Below are 7,992 nucleotides of genomic sequence, written 5' to 3' on the forward strand. Positions count from 1 at the left end.
AAGGGCTATGGCTTGGGTGGTCCTCTGCTTCGATACAAAGATTGGGGCATATATTCATTTTTCCCACTGCTCACACCCCTTCCCATAATACATCTGATCTTAATGGTGGGTGTGCCCAATTATGCACAGGCACAGGCTGGTTATACGTAGGATATTCTCCCTAAAAGTTCACTTGAGGATGCAGTTTGCCTTAATGCACATGTACCTCAAACCAGTTCAGACTGGATGGACCTTTCCCTTCTATACGCAGATACATTGAGAATATTGGATAAAATCTGCCTGCTCATGGTTGTTGTTAGGGGCAGAGATATTGAGCGCTCTGTCCAGTGGGGGATTCATATGGGCTGATGCAGTTGGGGGCTGAGGTTCTAGGAACATTGCACGAAGAAGGCTGTGTGTGCAGTGTGTGCAGACGATGGAGCTAACCTGTGTTATTAGAAGAGGTGGGTGCACAGCCCATACCAAGCGGAGTTCCGGGCTGCTAAGGTATTCCTAGACTTGCCTGTCTCTGTTGTGGTAAAGAGCCTCAGGCTGGGAGCATAAACTTCAAGAATCATCAGCTCACAGCCTGGAGACCAGAAGTCCAGGAGTCATGGGTCAGTGAGCTGGTTTCTGCTGAGGCCTCTCTCATTGACTTGTAGAGACATCGTCACAGGGTTCCCACAGGACCTTCTCTCTGTGTTTGTCCTGAACCTCCTCTTTATGAGGACTCCAGTGGGACTAGATAGGGGCCTAATTTAGTGGCCTCTTTCAGACTCAGCAAACAAACCCTGTGGCCACACATGGCCTATGGTGGGAGCCCTAGTTTAGGACTTCTTAGTGTAACTCTTGAGGCACAACTTGGCCTCTCCAACACCCTCCATGGTCCTTGATCTGGTAAGGACATGGGCCAAGGCCCTACAGTACTTTTTACACAGAGGACCAAGGACTCTTGGGGCTTTTGCCCTCCATCTTTCAGGAGAGTCTGTCCATGCTGAGCCACTTTCTGATAGAACAGGGATCGATCTTCTCTCAGATGTCAGTCTCCTGCCTCCAATGAGCCTTGTATGTTGTCACTTGTCACTGTGACAGACACCTGAGAGACGTGAGGGGGAGGGTTTCTCTTTGCTCAGGCTCTCAGAGGGTCCAGGCAAGGCTTGTTTGGTTGTTATTCCTGTGGTAACACAGAGTATCGTGGAGGAAGGGCATGGTATCACACAACTGCTCATCCTGTGGTAGCCAGGAAGCAGACAGATGAGGAGAGAAAGGGGCCAGAGCCAGGATCCATCCTTCAAATCATGCTTCAGTGATCTGTTTCTTCCAACTGGGCCCCACCTCCTAAGTCTTCCCTCAGCGCCCATAATGCTGTCAAATTATGACGTCAATGGATCCTTCAGAGGGGAGAGTGACTGAGAGTCAATTGCTTGGCCATGTCCCTCTGAACTCGGCTCTGTCAAGGAACCAATCCTTCAACACAGTAGCTTTTAGGATACAACTCATTCCAACCGTAATACCATGCCTCTCTACATGTCCCCAAAGGCCAGTTGGCATCTCTGTCCTTGGTGACAGAGGTCAGGACACTGAGCAGAGGCTCCTGCAGCACCGCAGGACCTCCATCCCCAGTCCCCTCCAGTGCTGTCACACTGCACAGATTCTATGGAACGGAGATGCCTTCATAGCCCTCTGGAAATGACATTGTTCATTTAATAGGTCTAGAAAGGAGCAGCAGCTTTTGGCTTCTCATTTCTTGTGATGGTTTTTAAAGAATTTGAACTCCAACAATAACAGGATGAAAAATGCATCTTTCCCTGGCCAAACACTCCATCGGGCCATATCCAATTCCAGCGTTATTCTGTAGCCCTCCACACCTTCTGCCCACTGCAGACCTGGCTCCATCCTCTTCCCCCCATTACCCAGACCATCCCTGGTTATAAGGTGCAGTACGGGCAGCCCTACCCATGGGTAGAGACTACATAGAGCCTTGTTCCTACTGCAAAGAGCCAATTAGGAAAGGAGAGGGTAGGTATGATCAACACATTTCTCTCTCTCTCTCTCTCTCTCTCTCTCTCTCTCTCTCTCTCTCTCTCTCTCTCTCTCTCTCTCTCTCTCTCTCTCTGTCTCTCTCTCTCTCTCTCACACACACACACACACACACACACACACACACCCCCACGGAATGCATGTTTCCCTTGCACATTCTATGAGGAGGCAGTGTACCTAGGACACAGTGCCAAAGTGGTCTACCTTTCTCTCCAGCATCTCGACCTGCCCCACACCATCCTCTACTAACTATAGGATGATGTCATCACACAGTGAAGGCAGGTACAAGATAGAACGAGGCCCGTCATTGGACAAGAAGGAAGGATGGGCAGGAGAAGAGTTTTAGAGAGGAGGGAGGAGACTGGAGCGAGGGGGAGAAACAGAGAAGGAAGCAGCAGAGAGAACATGGAGGCGGATGTTGAGATTCCTCTCTGCACATTTGCAGGTTGTTATGAATATTCTTAAGGGATGGATGTGTACAGGGCTTTGTGTGTCTAGACGAGCAAATTATATATCATCAATTGGATCAGAGGTTATTGTGTTGTGTGTTCTTTCATGTGGCGATTTAAGTTCAATAGCGTATGTGGTGGCTGGAGACATGTGTATGGTGGCAGCCTGCCTTGGGAACTAGATGGGTAGAGAGATTGTTGCCAGGCTCAGAGAGAAGCCATTGGCAGTGTGATATGGGATGGAGCAAAGTGGGTGAGAGGCTTTGCTGACTGAGATGAAGATGTCTACCAGATATCTTGGGACACAATGGTGCCGGACCTAGTGCGGGGTAAAAGACAACATTTTTTATAATTTTACTGCAACAAATTACTTGTTCATTCCTTTGTGCATTCAATCACTTAATCATTCATTCACTCAACCATTCACTGCTCATCACCTAGCTACCCTCTCACAAATCCTTCATCAATCCATTTACCCATCTACCTATGTGTCTACTGGTCTACCTATCCATGTACCATTGACTCATCTGTCCGTCCCATCCATCCACACATCCACCTACCCACCTAGCCTTCCTCAGTCCATCCATTCACCCACCCACCCGGCTTTTCCTTAATTATATACACTGCCCATGTGTGAATCCCTTTGCTGGAGACAGATGACTGAGACCCTGACCTCAATGGACTTCCTCCCAGTGAGATCAATCCCAAAGCAACCAGAAGATGGGCTCCTGTCCCCTGTTGTTGGGGAAGGTGTGTCAACAATTGCCTCAGGTAAATTGGTCACAGGTAGGCAGAGGAAGTGATGGACTGCCATGGCTCTGATGCCAGGTGGATGGCCACTGTTCCTGGTAAGAATCCTGCAACCACACCCACCCAAGGCTGCTGAACAGGGAGTAGACAGGTGGAGATGTGCGTGAAGAGCAGGGAGGGGAGGTACCAGGCCCCTAGGTGCTACCCTAGACTCTAATGGATGTTCACTAAATGTCAGGGACTTCAGTAGGAAATAGAGGGGACGGTCAACCAGAGACAAAGCTGGGAAACAGGGCTACTGCTCAGGGTAGGCTCAGATAGGTAGACCAGTAGACACATAGGTAGAACACAGCCTTCTTAGTTGGAACCATAAGGCACATATCCAGTGGTTATTCTGGTCCTGGAAGAGGCTCAGCCCTGTGGGGGATACAGGAGAAGCTGAGGACAGAGCTGTGTATACTAGGCAAGAAGAGAAATAGCACAGGGTAGGCCATCTACCTCCCTCTACTTTGGTCTCCATTAGATCCAGGGACGGGCCTTCCCTGCCCTAGGGCCATTGACTGCTGATCTCCTCCACATATTCAGGCCTGGAAGTCAGAACTGCTTTAGGATGTGGAAAGAATGCATTCCCCTGGCCCAAGTACAGTTCACTGGGCCATAGGCCATCCCCATGGTGTGTTGACTGTGTTGGGAATGTTGACACATACTGTCTCAATTGATCCATATAAGCCAGTGGAGTTAGTGCAGAATGGTTTGTGTGCCCGTAGCTCTGAATTAAAGTGCTGCAGAGTAAAGAGGCCAGGGAGGAGGTAACTCACTCCAGGGCTTTGTTTTCGTACCCTAAAGCACCCAGCCCAGTAAGCCCATCCATGGTCTCCTCCTGCAAAATAAACAGCACTCTGGTCCCTGCTTGAGTGGATTAAAACACCCTCATGCACCTCCACAAAGGGGCAAGCAGGCCCTACTCCAAGCGCAGCACCAGTGGCTCAGGACCCAGCCACCCAGGAAGGGGTGCAGCCTTCAGTGTCGTGAGCAGAAGCACAGAGACAGTCTCATCTTCGATTCCCCTTCATGCACACATGCCTTTCCTGCTGACCTCTTGCCCACTGTCCTGGAAACTTCTCTGAGCATCCCACGGCAAATTGAGTCACTTTCCCGGCAGCTGCTAGGGTGAGGGTGAGGGGTGGTGGAGGAGGGAATGGTATAGAAACTTGCTGAAGTCAGTCCTTGCATTTGCCTGGGAACAGGGGCAGCTGGGCATTCCTGGGAAGCCATGGGGTCTCTGGATGGGTTCCCCCACAGAGCCGCCCTGACCTTTTGGATTTAAGCTCTAAGTCCTGAGCCTGAGGGAAATGCCTGACGTTAGTTTCAGTGACAACAAGTGGCTGCAGAGTTAGGAACTAGACAAAGCAGATGCCCCGGGGCTGCTGGGCAGCTGGGATGGCTAAGAGTAGGGATTCCCACACCTCTGTGGGCACTCTGTGCTGAGCTCACCTCTGTGAGGATGCTGGTATCCAGAAGGCTGCCGCAGAGGAACTGGGAATACTGAGACCTAACACTCACAAGCAGGCAGAGAAGTTTGGTTACTCGGGGAAGGCAGCAAGCATTAAGAGAAGGCATAGCCCAAGGGGACTGGCACCCAAGGCTCAGTAAGGCAGCCAGGGTACATAGTATCCCTCTCAGGCATGGCCACCTTGCATTACAGAGGCTCTGAGGATGCCCAGCTCTGGGTTTTATGTCCTGGGCACCATGTAACCCACTGAGCTTATGGGTTGCAGAATAATATCTGATTTTAGGTTCAGGGCTACACAGCCTGGGGGCTCCCGATACCTCATCAACGCATGCTGTATGCGCTCTAACTTCCGAATGAGACCTGAAAGCAGAGGGGGACAGCTAGGAGAGCCAGGTCTTCCAGGGCCGATTACTGCTCAGAGCCTCGAGCCTGCATGTGTCCTACTCCTTTGTTCTGCAACACTCCCAGACTGGAGTCGGTCTCTGCTCTGTGACATCCTGGATTCGCAGAGCTGATGCAGCTGAAGCAGCGAAGGACCCTTCAGAAGAAAACTCCATGTCCAGTGGAAGAAGCCACTTCTGTGCCAGCTTCGGAATCTGCCTTTAGGGCTTACCCAGAAGTCCTGGACTTGTTCCTCTCTCTGAGACAGTGACCAGAGTCCCTTGAAATTGATATCTTGTTTCTCACAATGTCATCTAAACTTACCACACAGAAGCAAGAAGAGGCTTTTTACCACCAGATGAAGTTGGCCTGTGTACCTGACCCTAACAAAGCTCAAAGAGCATTCAGTGTCACATGATGACATCACATCTCCTGAGCATAACACAGAAAAATGCTCGAACTCATGACACAGTTGGAATGCTTGAAAAATCTACTGTAGTGCTAGAGACATGGCTCCAGTTAGGAGCACTGGATGCTCTTGTAAAGGGCCTGGGTTTGATTCCCAGTTCCAACATGGCAACTCACAACTGTCTGCGATTCCAGTTCCAGGGCATCTTTTGATTTCTGTGGGTTCCAGGCAGACTTGTGGTGCACAGACATGCAGGCAGGTAAAACTCCCACATACATAAAATAAAACGGCCTGACCAGACAGCCTCGGCTATCCTCATATGAAGACAACCTTCCTGGAGAGACAGAGATTCTCCTGGAGTTCACCTGTCAACTAAGCAGGGCCTCCAAAAAACCATTTGGATCTGTGGGCTGGAGACAAAGTCAATTCAGTTGCCTCAGAGATTTCTGAGAGAGATGAGACATGAGCTTTTCCTAGCTGCACCAACGACAGAAAGAGGAGAAGCAGGGTGGGTTCTGGAAACAAGAGATGGGACAATCTGGAGTAGAGGTGCAGAAGCAGGAGCCCGAGTCCGTTTCCTACAAAGGGGGAATTCAAGTCTGTTGCATGATTCAGCAGGCTAACTGGCTACTCTCCGATCCCTACCTCACACCACGCCTAGAAAATAGGCAGCCTTTTAATAACAACTGAAATGGACCCAAGGACGAGCTCATGAAAACAAAATTGATCCTGGCCTGAGAAGAATTTCCAAGTAAGACTGACAAGATGGGAGCCCACATGCTTCTTGGGTTATAAAGTTAGAAATAGCTCCCATTTTAACACTTAAGCCATTTTAATCCAAAACAAGAAGGCTAGTACATCACAAGGCAAGTGACGAATGAGGGAAAATAATTTACAAAGGGTGACTACGGTTTTCTACTCTCCATAGGTAAAAATGTTTTACAGACAGCCATGCTTGGTGATACACAACTTTAGTCTCATCACTTTGGAAGGCAGAGGCAGGCAGACCTCTGTGAGTTTGAAGCCAGTAGTCTACATAAAAAGTTCTAGGATAGCCAGGGCTGTGCAGGCAGACCCTGTCTCAAAGCCAAACCAAACTAAGAAACAAAAATATTTTACAGCTAAAACACTTGAGTTGAACTGCTTCATTAGGTGATGAACAAAAACGGGGCTGAGGGGAGGGCTCAGTGAGAAAAGGGCTTGCCGCACGAGCGTGGAGATCTGAGTTCAGATCCCCAGAGCCCACATCAAGCCATGTGTGGCAGTGTATGTCTGTAGTCACAAATGCTCCTACAGCAAAGTAAAAGGGAGAGACAGACACCCGCCTGCTGTGTACAGGGGCTCAAACAGGATGGAGAGCCAGGAGGCTCTCCCTGAGGACTCTAACCTCCACATGTGCACTGGGGCACACACACGCCTGCACACACACACAAACACGCACATAAACATTTTAAGTAAGAAGCTAATGGCAGGTGCCATCACAGGACAGCAAGAACGAATGAGGCTGGGTTACGAGGTGAAAGAGGACATACAGGAGATCCACCTGGGCAAGCCTGCTGCTATGAAATGCTTCCACCCTGAGGACAAGGAGTCTCCTGTCTTCCTGGGGAAGCAGCTATGTAAGAGACCTACCAAGTGCATCACTTGTCAGCCTCGGGCTTGTGTGCTCTCACAGATCTGCTGCCGTTTGTGCTTACACAATGCAGCGAGGGGTCTTTCCTTAAGTGAGAATGTTGTACGGCTGGTACTGATGCAGCTGGCCACTGCTCAGCCTGTCTCCAGTCCTCTATGGCAACTTGGTATCCAAAGTCCTACAGCAGAGGGTGCAGAGCGAGTCCCTGCAAGCCCCTTCTGAGAGCTAGCCACATGCAAGGACATACAGGTGCTTATGTGCCAGCCACAGTGAGACTGGGGAGCAAGCTTCGAGGCCCATGTCTCTTGGGAGGAAGCTGATAACCTTGGAGGTCCACATGGCTTGGTAGGGGAAACAACCATCCCATGCTAATACACATGCACACGCACACGCACGCACAAACATACCATATACACACCACATACATATGCATGCATGTACACACATACACCACTCATACATACATGCATGTACACACCATACACACACCCCATATACAACACACACACACACACACACACCCCATACACAGAAGAGGAAAAGCATTCCAAAAGGATGCATGCTAACATGACAGCAGCTAGCGTGATGCAGAACCAGGTGACGGAGACCCTTGGGATTAGAGGGAGGACCACACAGAACAGGTCACTCCCTCTGCTCCAACTACTGGGCGGAGGGAACCTGACAGCTCCAAAACCAAAGGAGAGTGAGCAGGCTCTGTGTCTTGTGACCCAAGTAAATGAGAAAAAAGTAGCAGTTACTCCCAGACGTGTGAGGTTGCCAGAAACATGTTTTTCTCTGAATTCTGCCATTGCCCAACAGTACCCCAGGAATGGGCGCT

Source organism: Rattus rattus, chromosome 11, assembly GCF_011064425.1.
Source record: "Rattus rattus isolate New Zealand chromosome 11, Rrattus_CSIRO_v1, whole genome shotgun sequence".
Classification (NCBI taxonomy): domain Eukaryota; kingdom Metazoa; phylum Chordata; class Mammalia; order Rodentia; family Muridae; genus Rattus; species Rattus rattus.